The following is a 21,915-nucleotide window of genomic DNA, read 5'->3' on the forward strand; positions in this document are numbered from 1 at the left end:
TACCATCGTAGAGGTCCCAGCTTAAAACCACAACCTAAGAAACGTAAAGCCAAGGTTACACTTCAAGTCGAGCCATACACTAAATATAGAGCTTAAACCACCGCTCTCAAAAATTAGCCATGCTAACCTGTGGATACAAACTTTGAGGAAATTAGGAACGCTTCAAGAATCTAACGATAAACCTTCCTTTTTTCTCGGCTATTAAAAAGCTACCTAACCACGCTTAAGTTTCTTAAAGAGTCAGGCACTACTAGGCGTAAGACCAATATACCTAAAGACGCCTTTTAACCGAACAGTTCCTAACTTTATCCAAAAATAATGGAATTGTTAAGTACAAGGACCCCGGTCGCCCCATCGTAAAATGCACCTTAGAGATTCCCACACGACGCTAATCACTTTATTAGACTCGGGGCGAAAGTGTTAACTTACTCCCCGTGATACTTGTATAAACAAATAGGTCTACAGGAAATGCAACCTACAAAAATAACGCTGTAAATTAGCGACAGTCAATTAAGTATCCTAAAGGTGTAGTGGAAAACGTGTTTGTTAAGGTTCGTGATTTCTACTATCCCGCTGATTTTGTTATCCTCGATACGTAAGTCGCTAATGACTCGCATCAATCATTTTAGGATGCCCCTTCTTGGCAACCGCCAACGCGCTTTTATAAATTGTCGCGGATGGAAAGATGTCCTTATCTTTGGTCATCTTTTCCGTCGAGGTAAATGTTTTAAAATGATGAAACAGCTACCGTGATTCGGCTCAGGTAGATGGGGAGGTTAGCATGATCGAGAGTTTAGCTCAAGATTATTTTAACAACACGCTTCCGAAAACAATATGTACAAATTCCTTTCTTTTGGAACTTCAGATTTTGTAAATGACTCCTACTTAGAGGAAGTCAACACCATCCCCGAGTCCACACCAATTGTAGACCCGCCGGTTGCTCCATATATCGATACTTAAGACTTGCTACCTAAGCAAGTCTTCATTACGCAAGATAAGGACACTTATGAAACATCAATGGACATTCCGTCCACACTGCTTAAACCTCTTCCCCGAGTAAAAAATATATTCAACTTGATCCGATGGTAGTCACCCGATAATTATATCTTCTCGCTAACTAAGGATGAAGAGACATGTTTAATAAGGGTGATTAGGGGAACATCGGTCCGCGATTGGTTGGTCCCTAGCCGATATTAAGGGAATTGACCCTAATGTTTGCACTCATCATGATCCATTTGAGGATAACGCCAAGACTTTCGCTAACCTCGGCACGCTTTGAACCCCGCCATGAAAGAGGTGGTTAGGGAAGAAGTCTTGCGATTACTCGACGCGGGTATTATATACCCAATCTCCGATAGTGAATGGGTAAGTCCCATTCATGTAGTTCCTAAGAAATCGGAGTTACCATGGTACGAATGGGAAGGGTGACTATGTTGTCACCAAGGTCCTATGAAATGGAGAATCAGATTGATTACAGACGCTTAAATGCTATGACACTAAAAGGATCACTTTCCCTTACCATTTATAGATCGATGCTAGAACGCCTAGTCGGGTCATGCTTTTATTGTTTTCTCGATGGCTACTCCGCTATTTTCAGATTATTATTGATATTGATGACCAAGAAAAAGATAACCTTCACATGTCCCTTCGAACATATGCCTATAAACGAATGCCTTTTGGCCTTTGTAATGCCCCCGTACCTTCCAAATGATGTATGCTTCATATATTTAGTGACATGGTAGAGCTTTTATGGAAGTGTTCATGGATGATTTTTCTATCTATGGAGACTCCTTTTACAGAATGTTTGTCTAACCCGGTCTAAGGTCTTGACACGGTGTGAAGAAAAGAGCCTCGCTTTTAAATTGGGAAAAGTGTCATTTCATGGTCAAAAAGGGCATAAGATTAGGTCATATTGTATCTAGTGATGGCATCAAGTAGATAAAGCCAAACTAGATAAGATAGCTTAATTCTACCTAAACCACGGACCGTCCCGTGAGATTAGAGCCTTTCTAGGCCATGTGGTTTTATAGGCGTTCATTAAAGATTTTTCAAAAATAGCTAGGCCTTTAACTAACCTCGCTTTTGAAGGATGCAATCTTTGATTTTAATTTTAATCGTAAAAACAGGCTTTTGAAACCTTAAAAAAGCCTCTAACCATCGCACCTATTATACAGCCTCCCTCGATTGGTCTAAACCTTTCGAACTCATGTGTGATGCTAGTGACTATGCAGCTTGGTGCCGCTTGGGACGTAAACTAGATAATAAGTCCACTGTTATTTATTATGCTAGTAAAACATTAAACGATGCTCAACGGAATTATTCAACTACTGAAAAAGAATTTTAGCTGTCATTTATGCTTTTAGATAAGTTTCATTCCTTATTTGGTTGGTTCTAAAACTTTAGTTTACACGGACCATGCATTCTTTAGGTACCTTCTTGCAAAGAAGGATGCTAAGCGTAGATTAATCCGATGGATTCTTCTCCCGCAAGAGTTCACATTAGAAATAAAGGATGAAAAGAGGGTCGAAAACGAAGTTGCCACCACTTATCTAGACTTACAAATGACGATAGTAGTGATTCCGAGTCCATACCGGACTCTTTTCCCCGATGAGCATCCAGATGCTATTTTTTCATCACCATGGTATGCGGACATCGTGAAATTATTTAGCGGCTGATGTTATGCCTTATAATTGGACAAGAAATGAACGTGAAGAAGTTCTTGGCCGAGTCAAGTTATACTACCGGGATGAGCCCTACCTTTTAAGTATTGTGCGGATCGATTATTCGCCGCCAGATTCCCCCTGGGAATATAATGAAGTTCTATCGCTCGCCATGACAACAAAGTGGTGGCCACTTTTAATGAATGAAAACAGCCGCTAAAGTCCTTCAATGTGGATTTTATTGGCCTACCCTTTTAAGGATGCCCAAGTGCATTGCAAGACGGTATTCGCTGCCAACAACTTGGGCTTAATCACGGCCGTAATATGATGCCATTAAATCCAATCTTGATAGTAGAAATTTTGATGTTTGGGGTATTGATTTCATGGGCCCTTTCCCCGCTTTCCCACGGTTATATTTATATTCTAGTTGCCGTGGATTACGGTCTAAATGGATAGAGGCCCTAGCTTCGCCGTGAAAGCAATGACCATAAGACCGTGGTATTTTTATTAAAGAATACATTTTTCAGAGGTTTGGCATTCCTAAAGCCATCATTAGTGATGGTGGAACACATTTTGCAAATGAGTTGTTGCATCCCTAGTGAAAAGTATGGAGTTACACACAAAGTAGCAACTCCTTATCATCCACAAACTAGCGGACAAGTAGAAGTTTCTAATAGGGAAATCAAAAAGATTTTAGAAACAACAAAGAAACCCCGATAGGAAAGATCGGTCGGGTTGCCTATCGGATGCCTTATGGGCATATAGAACTGCTTTCAAAACTCCTATAGGTATGTCTCCCTTTAGACTTGTATTTGGGAAACCATGTCATTTGCCCGCTGAATTAGAGCACCGTGCTCGTGGGCTATAAAAGCCTTAACTACAATATTGATGAGGCGGGTGTCAAACGCGAAGTTACAATTAAATGAGCTTGAAGAAACCGTGAAGCGATTCTTACGATCTCGCCAAGGATTATAAAGCTAACATGAAACGGTTCATGATAAGCATATCTTGCGAAAGAGTTTGTGGTCGGACAAAAGGTTTTGCTTTACAACTCCCGCCTACATATTTTCCTGTGGAAACTAAAACCCGCTGGTCCGGTCCTTTTCTCGTTATCAAGTCACCCTTACGGGCAATTACCTTGGTAAATCCCAAGGACAACAAGTACCTTTCAAGTTAACGGTCAACGTTAAAACATTTTCACTTAACTTCGCCCCCTCGACATAGAGGAAGTCCTTTTACAGACCCTATATATGAGGAATGACCCTTGTCATTGGTGTACTTCCTTTCACTTCCATTTAATGGTAAGTGCACCATTAAGGTAACCGGCCCTCCCTATGGAGTGTGTGGCTGTAAGTACCGGATCCTAAGTCCACGGTTCACATATTTCACGCTTTCCACTCTTTGCATGTTTTCTCGGATTTTGAGTCATGTTTTCTATGGTGTGAATTATGTCTTTATTTGCTTAATGTTTTGCTTATAGTTCCAAAAAAAAAAAAAAAAAAAAAAAAAAATAAAAATAAATAAATAAATAAATAAATAATAATAATAATAATAATAATAATAATAATTGTTTTCATTTTTAGATATAGATATATATCTAAACCCATAAAACTAGCAATCCAACAAGTCTTGGGAATCGATTTTTTAAAACAAATTTTGTGTTTAAAAATTTGTTTGGGGTGGGCAGTCGATCCTTGCATCCGGATTGCTCGAACCTTCCTTTTTGCGTTGCTTAGGTCCATTAGTATAGTTCATTGGGGTTGACGCCATCTAATTTAGTGTTCATTTGTTCGCGATAACTTACGCCATGCACGCACTTCGAGGCGTTTTCCACTATCTTATATGTCACCCACGGTCGGAATAGAGTAGTTTATGGATCATTGATTGGAAATTCTCTCCTGATCATTTCCATATCTCATTCGCAAAAATCGGACCGATAATCTAAGCGGCAAATTTAGTTTGAAGTTATACTGAAAATCGATTTTAAAGTCGAAAAATCGAATTGGGCTTGGGCCCAACTCAAGGCCACTACCTACAATACCAAGCCCCTTTCCAAAATCCAAATCGCGAAGTTCATCTTCTCCAACCGCTTTCTCACAAATTTAAATTCAAACCCTAGCAACCAAAAAAAAAAAAAATAGAATAAAAATAAAAATAGAATACATCAAAATAGAAAGACATCCCAACCCCTTTGTGAAACACCAACACAAGCTCCAACCGCTTCCACCAAGAAACCACCACCAATTCAAGTTTTCAAACCTCCACCAGAATCCACCACCACCGCCACCACCATTGTTTCTCCTTGTTTTTCATCAAACTTGCATCCACCTCCATCTACAAACCCCAAATCAGTTCAAACTCCAATGGCGCTACGACGAAGAATGTTGCCGGAGCACGCGTTTGAGGCCGACCATTTCGCACCATTTTACGACGCCAATATGATTAAGAGGGATTGGAACAGACTGTGGTATTCGATCGGGATTTCTATCACTATGATTTGGTAGAACAGTTTTATAAGAAACGAGAATTGAGGGAAATAGGATTTTCATTAGGATAGCAGAACGAGGAGGGAAGTAACGAGACAGCTTGTTGTCGAGCTATTAGGAATCACCAGAACCAACCTAGATACTACCATTCAGAATCCCAAAGATACCGCAGTTCCTGTTTTGATGAAAGATACGGTCATAGAGGGTGAATACAATACGATATCTCATTGCGTTCGCCAGACGATTTCGAGAACCAATCAACCGGGTCAGAGCTCGCTGGATTGGTAGGAACGCCCCTCGCAAAGACAAAGTCACGACATCGGACTTCAGTGTCCGCGACGCTCTCGGATTTTGCAAACGGATGAGTGTAATTTCTGCATCCTCGATGTAATTTTGAATGTGATTAGAGGGTGTGGGAAAGAGCATGGGCTTCTTCCCAGATTGATCACTAAGATTATGCTCTCATTTAGAGTCGCCGCTAAATCTGCTCCTATTAAGATCAAATTGCATTCTAATGCAAGTATTTATAAGGAATGCATCCAAGAGACTTGGCCGTTGTCCGCAGAGAAGGAAGTTTGAGTCGAATAATGAAGGCTTAAGATATGACATGGTTGGTTGAGGATAATTTCGATAGTCATACTTCTAATTTAGAACGAATGATAATGCCGCGAACCGGGTCATGCGATGCGCTTATCGTGATCCGTGAAGATATCCGACATAGACAAATTGTAATTCGAAATAAGCAAACGAACCTTCGACGAGAGTTGAAATGCTCGAAAGGGGTCGAAGATATCTTGTCTAACTTGGAGATTATCCACCGTAATCACCAAGCCCAAGATGCAAAGACTCAAGATCGAGATGGAAGCACAGCTTTGTTCAGATAGAGATGCTACGACGATGCCACTCGTGGATGAGTCCGTCTCACCGAAGTCCGAGAGGCATGAGCCGCCGTCGCGAGCAGCCGATGGCTCGCCATTCTTCACCACGTAACCAGCCTTCCATCTCGTGGACCATCTTCTTCACACTTAGGTGTTCACCATCACAGGTGGTCCGTTATTTCATTGTTTTATTGTTTTGTTAGTGGAATTTTATTTCAGTAGTTAGATTTAAATATTAAGTTGTTTGTTTTAGATTGCTTGGATTTCATATTATTTTAATATAAATTATTTTGATCATTTTTCGTAAGGTTGTCTTGGAGTCAAAGTTGAAAATTAGGCCGATATCGGCATATCTATGATTTTTTGTAGTGGTACCATGATATGTAGGAGAGTTTAGAAGCACCTATTCTAAACCAAGTTTAAAAGATACCGTGGTTGTTAGGAAATCAAAACTATGGTTAGTTTCCGCTGGTTCGGGGCAGATTTCTATTTCCGAAATTGCCTTTAAAACAATTTGGCAACTTGCCGATTCGCTTTTGGAAACCCGTAACCTATTTAAACTTCCATCATTCTACACTCACAACCCACAATACACCCCACAATCATCTCTCACTTTTACTCCAAGCTTTTTCTTCTTGTTTCTCTTGTCAACTCGGGCCAGATTTTATTTAGACGGCCGCCTTCAGAGGAGATGCTGGCGCACTTTACACTTTTGTCGAAATTTTGTTCAGCCAGCGCCACGCTTCAAGCAGAGCGACTTCGCCCTAAAACACTGTAGAATCGAAAAATCTCAGAGCGCCAAGCAGAGCGCGAGCAACCTCGCCAAACATCTGTAATTCCAAAACCCAAGAGCGACGACGCGCTTCTATAATGAAGGCCGCCTCCTCCCGTAAAACACGTGAAATTCCAATTTTTCCGAGGTTTCTTCCAGGTTTTCGCAGACCTGTTCTACACAGTAGTTTTGAGATGACACCTCCTATAGTGATTCCCGAACAGTCATTTGAAGACTTGATGGGAACCGATATCTATGGAGCATCGTTCGCGAAATGATCGCGGCAGCTTAGGATGGCATGCATCTTCCGTGAGTGATGACGACGATTCTTTTTCACCAAAGTTAACTGAATTCTTCTATAATAATATTACTTTTATTGTACCCAAGAAGGAGAACAAAAATTTTCCCTTGCTATTGATGGCACGACTATGAAATTCAAGAAGCAATTGATAGCTTTGGTTTCGGGTTGCCATTACCCCAACCCTATGCACACGCGGGGATATATGATGATAACTCATACCTATATGAATATGCCTATTTCCATGAGTATTATGGGGAGGGTGTTTCAGATCATGGACCAAGACCAATATAACATCGCCCGAAAGTAGCCTATCACTGAATGTAGGCACAACCATGTTGTTCATCATGATGAACATTCTAGGGGAACGCAGTTTACCGCCAATAATATCGCTGGTGACGTTTTTCCTTGCTTTAGCCGAGGGACGCCGCCGGTATGACATTCCCCGAAGTTTTAGTTGCTACTCGCGAGGCCATTCCTTGAGGCATAAGTACCTTCTTATGCCTGTCTTGGTTTGTCGCCTTTACGCTTGCCTACCCATATTCAGACATTACGCAGATACGATTGGGAAAGGGTCGAAATCATGAGACCCACCAATCGTGGTGGTAAGATCATTCCGAGCCATGACTTGTCGGGATGGCAGGTGCAACCACATTTGGTTGCCCCTTACACCCCATCGACCAAATAACACTAGAGAGGTTAGCACTAGTTGATGATACACCACGGAAGGCGTGGCAAGTTGTTATGGCATGGCAGGATTGAAAAGAACCTCATATAGAAAGAGGAGGATGACGAGTAGATGTGGGGTGCGTAAGTTTTAGTTAAGTTAGTGTCCGCTTATGTCCAAAGCAATTTAATTGTTAACCCCATAATGGGTGGAACTCTTAAGAGTCATACGCCAGCTTTTTTTTATTACTATATTTGTATGTTTTAACTTTGTTTTGCAGATGTTCCCCGAATTTCACGCCTTCAATGGTATTTTTCCTACCCTCTTTATTTAAATGCTTTGAGGACAAAGCATGCTTCTTGTTGGGGGGCATAGAAACACGGTAATTAAGACATCCTTAGGATATAGATATGTATAATATGCACTTGTTTTCTAGTTAAAATTTCAAAAATTCAAAAAATATAAAAAAAAATAAAAATAAATAAAAAAAAAAAAGTATGCTATACACTTAGGAATATTGGTATTGTTTTCTTTCTCCATGCTCTTAACAATTTAGAAGTCTCACATAGCTTTTGCATCGTAATAATTGTTAGAAACTTAGGTTAATATGTAGGTAATAATCTTTGCATCTATCTATAAATTTATTACATGAGTATCTATGATTGTTAGCAAGAAGTTTTCAAATCTAGGCTAGAGTACTTATTCTACAAATCGTGGAGAATATAGCCTAAAGCCTTATATGAGCTAAACATTTGAGAAATGACACAAGGGAGAAGTAAAACCGGATAGAGAAATCACACGCCCACTTGCTTGATCACTATGCCATATCCTAAGTTTGAGAATTTAGGCCCTCTTTGGATCGATATAGCCGTAAATTCAAACCTATGAATTATTTTCCGCTAGTCGCCTCTCCGAGCCTTTCATTAGCCCTTCCATAAACCACAATTCCTTTACCCTCGCTACAAAAACAAAACAAAATAAAAAAAAAATAAAAAATAAATCAACCTACCCAATTTAGAATAAGTCCGAGAATAGAATGATGAAGAAAGAAGAAGAGAAAACCCGCGGTAAACAAAAATTAGTTAGTTGCTTCGGAAATAAAGAAAAGAAGTTTCCATCCAAAAAAAAAAAAAGAAAAAAAAAAAATATAGAAATAAATCTAAACTCCAAAAATAGAATAAAGGAGTCAAAAGCCAAAGAAAAAAAAACAAGCAAAAGTAAAATTTCTCTAGTTACATAATATGAAGACTCTATTATCTCAGACTTGTCTTTTTGAATATCCATTTCCTTCCTTCTTAAACCATCTCCTAATCCCCGCGAACACCTAATAAAGACCTCTAGCTCAATTAGGAATAGGTTAGTGTGATAGTAAGTGGCAGATGTGTTTGATCGACTCCGGCTTCCTTTGTTGTCATTGAGATTGTAAGGTAAAGTGTGCCCACGCGCACATCGGAGTAGCTTAAACTTGAGTGGAAAAATCAGAGTGGTTTTTGTCTTGACATTTATGTGAGGACCTACTTAAGGACGCTTATTCCGAAGTTTTCTAAACGGACCGCTATTACATTTCATAGTATTACTCATTGTTATATGTTTATTTTAGATGATTGATTATTATGCATATATTAGCTTAGGTTTCGATCGGGTTATTCTTATGTATTTGCTAGTGAGATGTATAGATAGTTGAGACATGAATGAGAAAAAACAATAGTTTTATTTCTTAGTCGCCAGAGTATAGATGAAGTTTGTGAGTACCTTCATCGAAAACTCTCACGAGGTTATAACTCGGCCCACTAGGGAATTCCTAGTGGTTTAAGGCCTTGTTGCATATGGTCAATGCAATCGCACTCAAATAAACGAGAGTAGTTAGAACTCCATTTTTTGTCACTTATTCTAATTTTTCTCATCTTTGCTTGAGGACAAGCAAAATGTCGTTTGGGGTGGTTTGATAAGAGCCCAAACTGTAGTTTTAACCCCTTAATAATCATACTTGTTAGACCAATTATGTGAATAATAAGTAAGAGTTAATACTCGATTACGTGTTTTTATGCATTTCAGGCTTCAAAGTCCATTATGTGCGTAACTGCGCCACTTTTAGCGAGATAAAGGAGCAACAAATCAGCAGAACTTCCGAATGCCATATCTTTGGACTCAGACCTCGGAATTGGGCCTACCTTATGTCAAAACGACCGGCTCGGAAAGAGCTTTCCAATGGTCCAAGCCTTGACCCAATCAGAGGAGCAGAAGTGGACGAAAAGTCTGTTGAAGCGAACTGCAGCTGAAGAGGCCTTTTGGACCGAAAGACTGGGTTTTGGGCCCGATTTCTCCGCCCAAAACATGGCTCCAAGCCCATTCACGATTTTGATCTGGATGTATAAAACAAAAGCTTCATTCTTTGTTAATGGTAGCTAGTTAGACCTAAATTAATATATAGAATTCTAGATCTAGTTTTATTAATAGATTAAGTTTTAGTTCCATTTCAATTCCTGTTTTAGATTAAATCTTTGAATGATTGTTCTTGATTGATTAGATTAATAAAATAGTTAGTTGTCAATTTCGAATTTTGTCATTTCCATTCTAGACCTAAATTAAATTCTTGTTATTATTCCATTCAGCCATTAAATTAGATTCATTATTGTTAACTAAGTAAATCTCAATTTCTTACATTATGTTTAGTTTAGATTCAATGGGAAATGTTGGTTTGATGACTCAAGGCTAAACCTCCATTAGAGGGGTTGATGAAGCCTTGATGAAAACTTAGTGGTTAGTATAGAATTTGGTAGTAGAATCTATTCCACTCTAGAAGGTCGTGGTTTCGCCATGAGAATGGGTGGACGACCTCACATGCTAGTTAGTATCCGGTAGGAATGCCATGAACACTAGGGATTAGACTCTAAAATTTTGCCGCTAAAACGTAAGAATCGAGATACCACAATCTATACTAGGTTATTAAGTTGGATTCGAGGTGGATTTAATTCCCCTCTATTTCTTTATCTAGAGTCAAACAATCGTGATTTTCGTGAGTTTCAGATTATCTTTAGTTTATATTTTATCTTGTTATTTATTATATCTAGTTATTTAAAATAACGCGTCTTGTTAGCATAACATTTCGTAAAGCTCTCATTGACTTAAGACTGATTTCTTAGACTTAGAAAACAATCCATGCTAGGGAACTAGGAGTGGAACGAACTTCCTACTCCACTTAGTGCAATTTGCATCGAGAGTAGAAGAATTGATAATAGATTAGTAAAAGTCTAGTTTAGTTTACTTACGTTTTGAATTCATCGTTCATTTCGTAGGTAGACTATACATTTTACAGTTATCAGTAATCAAGCAAGTGGACGTGTGATTTCTCTATCCGAATTTTACTTCTCCCTTATGTCATTTCTCAAATGTTCACTCACATAAGGCTTTAGGCTATATTCTCACAAGATTTGTAGAATAAGTACTCTAGCCTAGATTTCAGAAACTTACTGCCAACAATTATAGATACTCATGTAACATATTTATAGATAGATGCAAGGATTATTACCTACATATTAGCCTAAGTTTCTAAAAACTATTCTAATGCAAAAGCTACGTGAGACTTCTAGATTATTGAGAGCATAGAGAAAGAGAACAATACCAATATTCCTAAGTGTATAGCATACTTTTTATTTATATTTTTAAAAATTTTGAATTTTTTAGCTAGAAAACAAGTGCATATTATACATATCTATATCCTAACAGATGCCTTAATTACACGTGTTTCTATCCCCCCCACCCCCAAACAAGAAGCATGCTTTGTCCTCAAAGTATTTTAAATAAAGATGGTAGGAAAATACCATTGAAACACGTGAAATTCCGGAACATCTGCAAAACAAGATTATAACATACTAATATAGAAAAGAAAACTGACACAACTCTATAAGAGTTCCACCCGTAATGGGGTTCATGAGAAACAAATTTGCTTAAAACATAAGCAGACACTAACTGAAACTAACACTTACCTGCACTACCGTTTAAACATTTTCCTCCTCATCCTTAATGAAGAAATGAGGTTCCTTCGCATCCTGCCATGCCATGGTGATTTGCCAAGCTTCACGCCACTTATCGTCTACTATAGCTAACCTGTCAAGCGCCACTTGGTCGGATGGGGTGTAAGACGCAACCTGATGAGGTTGTATCCTCCACCCTTGCCAAGTTATTGCACGGAATGATCGTATAATACAATTGGTGGGTCTCACAATGTCGACCCCAACCAAATCTGTGAAACGGGCACAAAAAATAGGAAAGAAACATAGCATTATACGGCAAATTAAACAGGCATAAGAAGGTACTCATGCCTCTTGGCATGGGCTCGGGCTAAACTAGACATTAAGGTCTGGGGAATATCATATAGAGTGTACGTCCCCCAGCTAAAGCAAGGAAAATATCACAAGTTTCGTCATTCGCAGAAGAATAACGCCATTCCCCTCTAATGTTTAGCATAATCCAAAATATATTGCTCCACGTTCATAGATGAGGCTACCAAGTATGACGTTATAATCCCCTTGGTCCTCTATCCTAAAGATTCCTGCCCGTAATGCTCATGCAAATCATCATAGTTATACATGTACATATTATCTACCAAATAGGCCCATGAGTCTTGTATTTCGGTGGCATAGCAAGTCCAAGCACAAAGGCTATCAAGAACACGAAATTTCCATTGGTTCATCCTCGATGGTGATGGAGAACACTTGTTCTCCATCCGTCTATCAAAGAACTTATAGTTATCATAAAAATAAGATGTAAGTCTTGGGAGAATAAAGTTCATTAGACTTACTAATAGTGGCTCCCATCCTGCTAGAATTATAACTTCGCGAAACCACGCACCATAGGTGTCACTTTGGAATAAATCTTCAAATGACTGTTCTGGTATGATACGAGGGAATGTCATCCCCAATAAACTTACTGGAAAAGATGCGAAGGATCCTGGAACAACCCTCGGAAAACTGGAAATTTTTGGTGCTCACAGGGGTCAGGGTGCAAGGTGCGCTCAAGCTATGCCGGATGAATGCGGGTGGCGCCTCGTGATATTTGAGGTCCGTGCACTTGGGCGCAGGGTGCTCACTTTTAGCTTAGGATGGGCTGGCGGGCCCCGGATGAAAACTTGAATTCGGTGTGTGTTGGGCGCAGTGGTGGCTTTCGGGTTTGGGAGGGCGAGTCAGGGTGCTTTCGGGGTAGAATTTCTCGGATGGGGGCTTAGGGCGTGGTGGCTCCAGCAGGCGTAGGTGCTCGGGAGGAGTTGTTAGGCGAAGTCGCGAAGGAAAAATAAGGTAAAGTGGGAATGAAACATGAGAGATGAATGTGAGATGTAGTTGGGGTTGTGAGTGTAGAATGAATGCAGTTTTTATAGGATTTAAGCTGCTAAAACGAATCGGGAAGTTACCAAAAAGTTTTAAGGCAATTGCCGGAAACAAAAAATTTCCAAAACCGAAAACGGAAACAACCCATATTCTCTATTTCAAAACAAACCTAATATCTTTTAGGTTGAATTTAGGATAGAAACTGCTTAACTCATCGAGATTTCATCCTACTACAATATCTATTTATAGCGATGCCCATATCGGCAATATTCTCAACCCTCACTCCAAAACAACTTCTTAAAATAGATGATCATATAACGAATTATGCTAGGCTAAATAATACCACCCCCAAATAATTCGGGAAGGTGGGATTAATGATAAAAACAACGCATAATTCGAAATGAACCAAAGTATATTAAAATTCAAATTCAAATACAATTAACTACCGAATTTAAATTTAACTACTGAATTTAAACAACTTAATATCCGGACTAAGAAAAACAATAAAAATAACTAAATAACATCGAAACCACATATTTTTAGAAAACCTAGCCACGTGATGAAGATGGATCCTGAGATGGAGATTGGGCCTGGGATGAAGAAGGCCCCGAGCCATCCGTTCTTTGGCGACGACGTTCATGCCGCTCAGACTCATCTGAAACATAACCCTCCAAGGGTGGCATGCGTCATAGAATCTCTACTCGGAACAAGCTCTGTGCTTCCATCTCAGCCTTTATTACTGTATACTGGGCCTGGTGACACTGGTGGATAGTGTCCATCTTACACAAGATATCTTCCTGACCTTTTTCGAGCACTTCTAAACTCGTCTGAAGGTTCGTTTGTTTATTTCGAACTATAATTTGCCTATCTCGTATATCTTGACAAATAGCGTAAATGCACGCGCGACGCTTAGTGTGCAACACTTGACATGCATTCGAATCGGGGCATACACCTCTCCAAGGCATCTTCATCCAAACATGTCATCTCCTCCATTTCATCATCCGGATCCACCACCCTATCCTCCGGCAACATCCAAGTCTTTTGGATACACTCCTTATAACTGATTTCATTTACATGCAATTTCAACATCCTCCGCTCAGTTTTTGGTTTATTCCCCCAAGACAACATTATCTTCGTAATTAAAATAGGAAATGGTGCGATACTCTTCCCAACTCCTCTAATCATATTTAGCAAAAACTTGAGGATACAGAATTCATACCTCTTCTCTTGCAATATCCAGAGAACATGCAAACATGTGAACCCGATGTCGCTCACTTTCTCCTTCCCAATGACGTTCTTACCAATCTACTAAGCTATAGCCAGTTGGTTGGTTCGCAGAGATGACTGTCGAGCACAATGAGAAGTCATATTATATTGACCCTCCATGAGGGTGTTGTTCATCAATGAAGGAACTCCAAAGATCTTGCGGGATTCCCCGCACGGTGGTTTCTAGGGTTGCGTCGTCCGTAATGCCTAAAATTTCAGCCAACTTCTCTCTCGATAATTCTCTCCTAGTCCCAACCACTTTCATGAAAATTTTCTGACCGTCCAACTCTCTCTTCTTATAGAGTTGTTCGACTAAATCGGAGTGGTAGAAATCATCTGTCGAGTACCACAACCGATTCCAACCCTTTCTAATCATCTCGTCACCATAAAATGGTGCGAAGCGGTCGGCCGTAAACGCTTGTTCGGTAACAACCTTCGTCTTTGAACCATTGATATTTTAGAACGATTTGGGGTTTAAAAGGGCTGTGGGAATGGTGTTTGAGACTCCCATACTAACAAAACAGTAGTGGTGGCACGGGGGTTGGCGCGGCAGTTTGAGTTTTGGGTGTTTTTTGTTGGTGGAAATTTTTGGGATTGCTGGAGGAGTGTTTTGGAGAAGATTTGAAGTTGGAATTGTATTGTGGGCGTAGGTGTATTGAGGTTTATTTTTATTTTATTTTTGGTTAGGTTTTTGAATTTGATAATGGCGGAATTGGAAAGAAATCGCGATTCTTTTTGTTTTAGAGGAAGGAGACACAAGTGCGTGCGTTGGGCCCAAGCCCAAAATGATTTTTCGATTTTTGTCGATTTTAGCGCAACTCCAAACTAAAATTCCCGCTTCGTTATCGGTCCGATTTTTGTGAATGACATATGAAAATGATAAAGAGAGAATTTACAATCCAATGATCCATAAAACGCTCTAGTCCGACCGTTAGTAACATGTTAGAAGATGGAAAATGCCTCAAAGTGCATGCATGATGTAAGTAATGCGAACGAATGAAATCTAATTTCATAAATAATGTCAATCCGGATCGGAATACGATTAAACGGTCTAAACAACATAAATGGAAAGTTTGACCATCAATGAAAGAAACCCAAACACCCCATCCCCAAACAAATTTTAGACAACAGAGTTTAGAAAATTTGTTTTAACAATAGGTCTTTTAAAGTCAGATTCCCGAGACCTTTAACAATTAATTGGATATATTAATATATATACCATGCAGTTTTCCATATATTAACAACCAAAAGAGTTGTGGGTCTTTCCATAAATAATTACCATGGAATGCACCACCAAACAGAATCAATTACCAAGATTCTTTACGACGCAACTTATTAAAATGAAAGCGAAGTCTGATGGATCTAAAATGTAACCGCGCATGCACCTTCTTTCTCGCCTTTAAACGAGAGGGTTTCCAAGTGAATGATCGTCAGAAAATGGATGTTTGTGGAAGATATGGTGGATATGGATGAATTTTAGATGTAAGGAATGGAAGAAATGAGAATGTAGGTTTAGCACAAAACTCATTCATGGTGTAGGTGGGAACTGTCTCAATTCTGAAATGAAGGTGTCAAGTGCCTTTTCCTTGGGAATTATTTCTGTATTAATAGGGTTTAGAAAATCATTAAGCATAGAAGAAACAAAAAGGTCAAGCGTAAACTCTAGGTTCTTTTGAAAGGGTGGAAGGTGGGGAATATTAGTGAGGGAAGATGAATGAGTGTCAGCTAGAGCTCTCAGGTCTAGATCATTAGAAGCCTTGAGATATGCCTGACATTCCTCAATAGGTGGGTCAAAAGAATCACTGGGATAGAGGGTGAAAAATTCAACTTCCGTCATAGCGTCAAAGGATAAAGGGATGTTGGCAGGGTGGGACTCGCGAGGTGGCAGGGAAGAGTTGCAAAAGAGTTGAAGGAAATCTTCCTCAATTTCCTCTACATCCAAGGAGTATTTGTTGAAGTTGGAACTTCCAAAGGAAAGGAATTTATGCCTCTGGTCATTCGGAAACGTGGTTTTGAAATAATCATGAGTTAAGCTCTTGATCATGCTAACCTCTCCATCAATATTTGTATAAGGTAACTGTTTGATCATCTTAAAAACGTTAACTGCAACGGAAAGATGGCCAAAAGACAAGGACATCGAACCATCACGGCAATTTATAAGTGCGTTGGCAGTTGCCAAGAAAGGGCGTCCTAAAATGATTGGAAGATAATCATTAGCGACTTCTGTATAGAGCATAACAAAATCCCAGGATAGTAGAAATCTTGAACCTTAACTAGCACGTTTTCCACTACACCCTTAGGATATTTGATAGACCTATCAGCTAGTTACAACGTCATTGTTGTAGGTTGCATTTCATGTAGATCTATTTATTTATATACATAATAAGGGAGTAAATTAACACTCACCCCGAAGTTTAATAAGGCAGTGGTCGTGTGAGTATCCTCTAAGGTGCATTGTACAGTAGGACAACCAGGGTCCTTGTACTTAACTATTCTATTGTGTTCTGTTAAAGTTGAAAATTGTTCCGTTAAAAAAGCGTCTTTAGGAATCTTTGTCTTACGCTTAGTAGTGCACAACTCTTTAAGAAACTTAGCATGGTAAGGTAACTTTTTAATCGCTTCAAGAAAAGGTAAGTTTATCGTTAGATTTTTAAAAACTTCCCTAATCTCACCAAAATTTGTATCCTTGTTTAACATAGCTAATTTATGAGGAAACGATGGTTTCTCTCTGTATTTAGCGTATGAATCAACTGGATGTCTAACCTTTGCTTTCTATTTCTTAGGTTGTGGTTTAACTGGTACCTCTACAAGGGTAGGATCTTCAGTTCCTGTTTCGGTATCTAGTATAATATCTAGTGTAGGGACTACTGGTGGGGTAACTATAGACATCGTTACTTTGTTATCTACCACTCTACCTGAATGGAGAGTGGTGATGGAATTTATCTCCTCGACGTTTGCATTTTCATTACTAGTATTACCGTTTACCTCAAAGGCTGTGTTCGATGTTTTCGGATTAGGTATCGCTTATCCTGGAAACACACCTTTGGGTTACACTTTCTCTTGAGCTAACTGCAGTAAGGAAAGTTGGATGGCTTGTAAAATCTGTTGTTGAGATTGTATAAAGGTATCAAAACGATCCGGTTGTGGAGTAGTATTTGCTACTGGTTGTGTGACAGGAACTATGTCACGTTGATTATTAATGGATGGATTTTGGTAGTTATTATTTATCAGAACGATACCTCTATTAGTATTATAATTATTATTGTTATAATTATTATAATTACCCTGGCCTTGTCCTTGTCGTGGTTGAGCTTGGTTATAATTGTTTGCTTACCTAACATTTGGGTTAAACAACCTTGGAGGTTGTTGATTATTCCGCCAACCGAAGTTGGGGTTTTGTCACCAAGCTGCGTTAGGTTCGCTATTAATGGAACAAACATTATCTTGTTGAGATTGTTGTTGCTCATAGGCGAAAGGACAATAGGAGTCGGGATGCTCTGGACTCAAACAGAAATTACATGGATTGGAGTTGACATTCATGATGGGGATAGGCATTTGTTGAACAGAAATAGCATCTACCTTTTTAGTTAGAGATTCGATTAAATTTTTAAGTTCCGGATCGGGTTTCATCTCAAACATACCGGCGGCCTTTACTGTTGTAGAAGAACTAGCGTTGTCGGGAGATATCGTCACTACCCCCCCAGTTATTATTACACTTAGTCTGATCTTCTAAAAATTTATAAGCCTCTGAGGCTCCTTTACTTAAGAAACTACCCTCATTCATTATGTCAAGGACTTCTTTATGGTGGTGTAGAAGTCCCTTGAAAAAAGCACGAACTAACGTGTCTTTCGCAAGGTTATGATGTGGACACTCTATAAGTAGATTGGTGAAACGATTCCAAGCCTCTGAAAATGATTCATGAGGATTCTATCGAAAGAAATGAATCTTGGAAAGCATTTCATTGGTCTTCAGTGGTGGGTAAAAATGTTCCATGAATAGTTGAACAAGTTTAGCCCACGAGTCCACAGAATTAGGCGCTTGGGCAGTTAACCAAGACGCCGCCTTATCGGCTAAAGTGAAGGGAAATACCCTTAGTTTAATTTGTTCAGCACCAACCATAGGATGGTGGAATGTAGTAAGGACTTGGTCAATCCTACGCATGTGCTGATAAGGTTTTTCATGGTCTAACCCATGAAAAACGGGTAACAAATTAAATATATTTGGGGGAATTCGAAATCTCCCATCGGTCCGATAGAACAATGCAAGATTTAGGGCTATCGCTCAAGGCTTTTAAAAGTCCGAGAGGAGACTCTCTTTCTTCAGCCATAATTTTAGGTGTGGTGTGTGGTATGCTAGCTAGAGGTGTAGTGAGTGGTATACTAGAAAGACGTGTTTGTTGTCGTTGTCGGTTAATTACGTTAGGCGTTTTTCTTCGGCCTGACCTTAATCTCATGCAAGGCTAAAACCAATCTTAATGAAACACAACAACACTCCAAACAATCTTGATATTCTAGTATGAACCTCTAACAGAAGATGCGAGATGTGGAAGAAAAGAGTACCTAAAAGCCCCCTTTCTTCACTTATGAATAACGTCTTTTTTACGCGTGCTCAGTGTATATAACAAGTTAGAACACTGAAAATCTTGAAGAAATGTAAGTTTGAATTAAACCTGTGGAAATCGGGCAGTGTCAGCAAAGGGCGCGGTCGCTCTCAGAGTAGGCCTATGCTGGGAGCAGGTCGTGCTCAAGTCAAGCTGGAGTTCCAGGCATGTGGACGCAGGTCGCGCTCAGGCAAAAAGTGGAATTCCAGGCGTGTGGGCGCAGGTCGCGCTCCAAGTTAGCCTTCGTAGGGAGTAGGTCGCGCTTAGGCAAAAAGTGGAATTCCGTTTGGGCACAGGGTGCGCTCCAAGTTGGCTTGCCAGTGATGCTGGTCGGCGCTCGAGTAATTTTTCGAGGAAAAAATTTTAGTGCTGAAACAGACAACCACAGTGAGAATCAAACAAGGGTGGGTGGGTTATGAGACTTTGAAAAACTATCAATTCTAAAGAAACAATACTAAAGAGTACTAAGATGGCAGCAGCACCATTTGATAACCCGTAAAAAGATAGTCTTACTCACAAATAAAGCGATGAAACTCTAAACGAAAGTAAAACTATAAACTGTTGCTTATACTAGACTTATCAAAGATATTTGTTTTCTACTCTCGAATCTATTAACGTAGAGTTGGAATAGAAAATTTGTTCCACTCCTAATCCTTTAGCATTAAAGTTTTCTACAATTGATGGTCTATCCAAGGTCAATGAGAGATTTACGAAGGGAATTTATACTACGATGTGAATTCAAATAACAAGATACAAATAACGGAATGACAGAATGCTAAGAGTTGAATCTAGATAAAGAATTAGGGGAATTTGATTCCACCTTGAATCCAACTTAATAAACTAGCATAGATTTGTTGTAAACCAATTCTTACATTCTTACGGTAAGAATTGGTTGTTCTAATCCCTAATTATACATGGCATTTCTACCAATTTATAACTAGCATGTGAGGTCGTCCACCCATTCTCATGGCGAATCAACGACTTTCTAGAGTGGAATAGATTCTTACAACGATTCTATACTACACAATCAAGTTTTTATCAAGACTTCATCAAACCCCTTTAATGGAGGTTTAGCCTTGACTCATCAAACTATCATTTCCAATTGAATTAAAACTAGACATAATATAAAGATTTGAACTTTACTAATTTAACTACTCAAGAATTCAATTCGAAATTAAACAACTAAGGAATGAATAACAACTAAGAATTGAAATGAGATCTAAACAAATGTAAATGACAAAATCAAAATGATCAAGAATAAACTATTTTATTTATCTAATGAAGGATAATGATTAAAATAATTAATCTAAAACAAGGAATGAAACCAATTAATTAACTAATTCCAATTCAAAAACTAGATCTACAAGCTATTCTAATGGCTACTTTCTATTCTAAGCTATCTAACTATATCTTTCTTAAGAGCTAAGTCTTGTTTTATGTAAAGTAGGAGACCAGATCCACAATTTCGTGCATGGGCTGAGGAGCCATGTTTTGGGCCGGAAAATCGAGCCCAAAGCCTAATTTCTTCAGTCCACAGAGCCTGTTTCAGCTGACTTTGACTTCAGTAGAATTTTCGTCCACTTCTGCTCCTCTGATTGGATCAAGGCTTGGACCATTGGAAATCTCTTTCCGATCCGGTCGTTTTGACGTAAGGTAGGCCCAAATCCGAGGCCTGAGTCCAAAGATATGGTCTTCGGAAGTTCTGCTACCTTGTGCACTATTTCTGCCCATGTTGACTTTTCAGCTTTTGACTAGGCTTTGTCTCCTTAAATCTTGGCCTTTATCACAAAACTTCTTAGCAACCATCCTTTTGCTCCTTTATATCACCAAAGTGGCACATTTCTGTACATAATTGAGTTTCATGCCTGAAATACATAAAAACACGTAATTAGCATTAACTTTTATTTATTACTCGCATAATTGGTCTAAAAGTAGTATTATTAAGGGGTTAAAACTACAGTTTTGGGCTCTTATCAGAGGCCTTAGTCATCAAGATGCAACAGCTTTAGCGGAGATTATAGGAATTGAATTGATTAAACCGCCAGTGAGATATCTTGGGCTACCACTCATCTCTGCAAGGTTGGGGATTAGAGAATGTCAGCCTTTAATAGAGAAGGTTACTAGCAAGATTTCGAATTGGAAGTCAAAGTTGTTGTCTCATACAGGAAGATTACAAGTTATAAACTCTGTTCTTATTGCTTTCCATACATATTGGTCCAGAACTTTCATTCTACTTTCTACGGTTCTGGAACAAGTGCAACAGATATGTGCAAAAATTTTGTGGACTAGTTCTACAGAGAAGAAAGGGCATCACCAAGCTAGCTGGAGTATTGTTTTTCTATCTAAGGAGGAAGGGGGTTTGGGAGTCATGAACCTACAAAAGGTGGAACACTGGAGCCTACTGCGGGTTGATTTTTAAGGTGGTCACAAGAGAAGAAACTATTTGGGTCGACTGGACATGGCAGCAACACATTAAAGAAAAGTTTTTCTGGTCCATGAGCATCCTAAAAGACTGCTCATGGATGTGGAGAAACATTTTGGATATTAGGGATGAAGCCAAAAGATTTATCAGATATGAAATTGCTAATGGTGAAGACACTCTCTTATGGCATGATATTTGGTGTTCAAGATCTCCTTTGATCGAAGATGCAGAGGCGAGAGAAGCATGGGATTTTCAACTGAATGCTACAGTAAATATCCTTATTTCCGATGGCACATGGAACTCAGAGGTTCAAAATTTGCAGGCGGTAGGATTGAAGAAGGAGATCAACGAAGTGCAAATCAGGTCACACCTAAACAAAGACTTCATCGTCTGGACTCCTCATCAAAGTGGTAAGTTTACTTCCAAGAGTGCATACGAAGCTTTGACCAGAGTACGAGAGAAGAAAACTTGGTGCAGTATGGTATGGGGAAAATGGGTATTGCCACGTGATAAGAGCCCAAAACTGTAGTTTTAAACCCTT

The sequence above is a fragment of the Coptis chinensis genome, chromosome 8 (assembly GCF_015680905.1).
Source record: "Coptis chinensis isolate HL-2020 chromosome 8, ASM1568090v1, whole genome shotgun sequence".
In the NCBI taxonomy this organism is placed as follows: Eukaryota; Viridiplantae; Streptophyta; class Magnoliopsida; order Ranunculales; family Ranunculaceae; genus Coptis; species Coptis chinensis.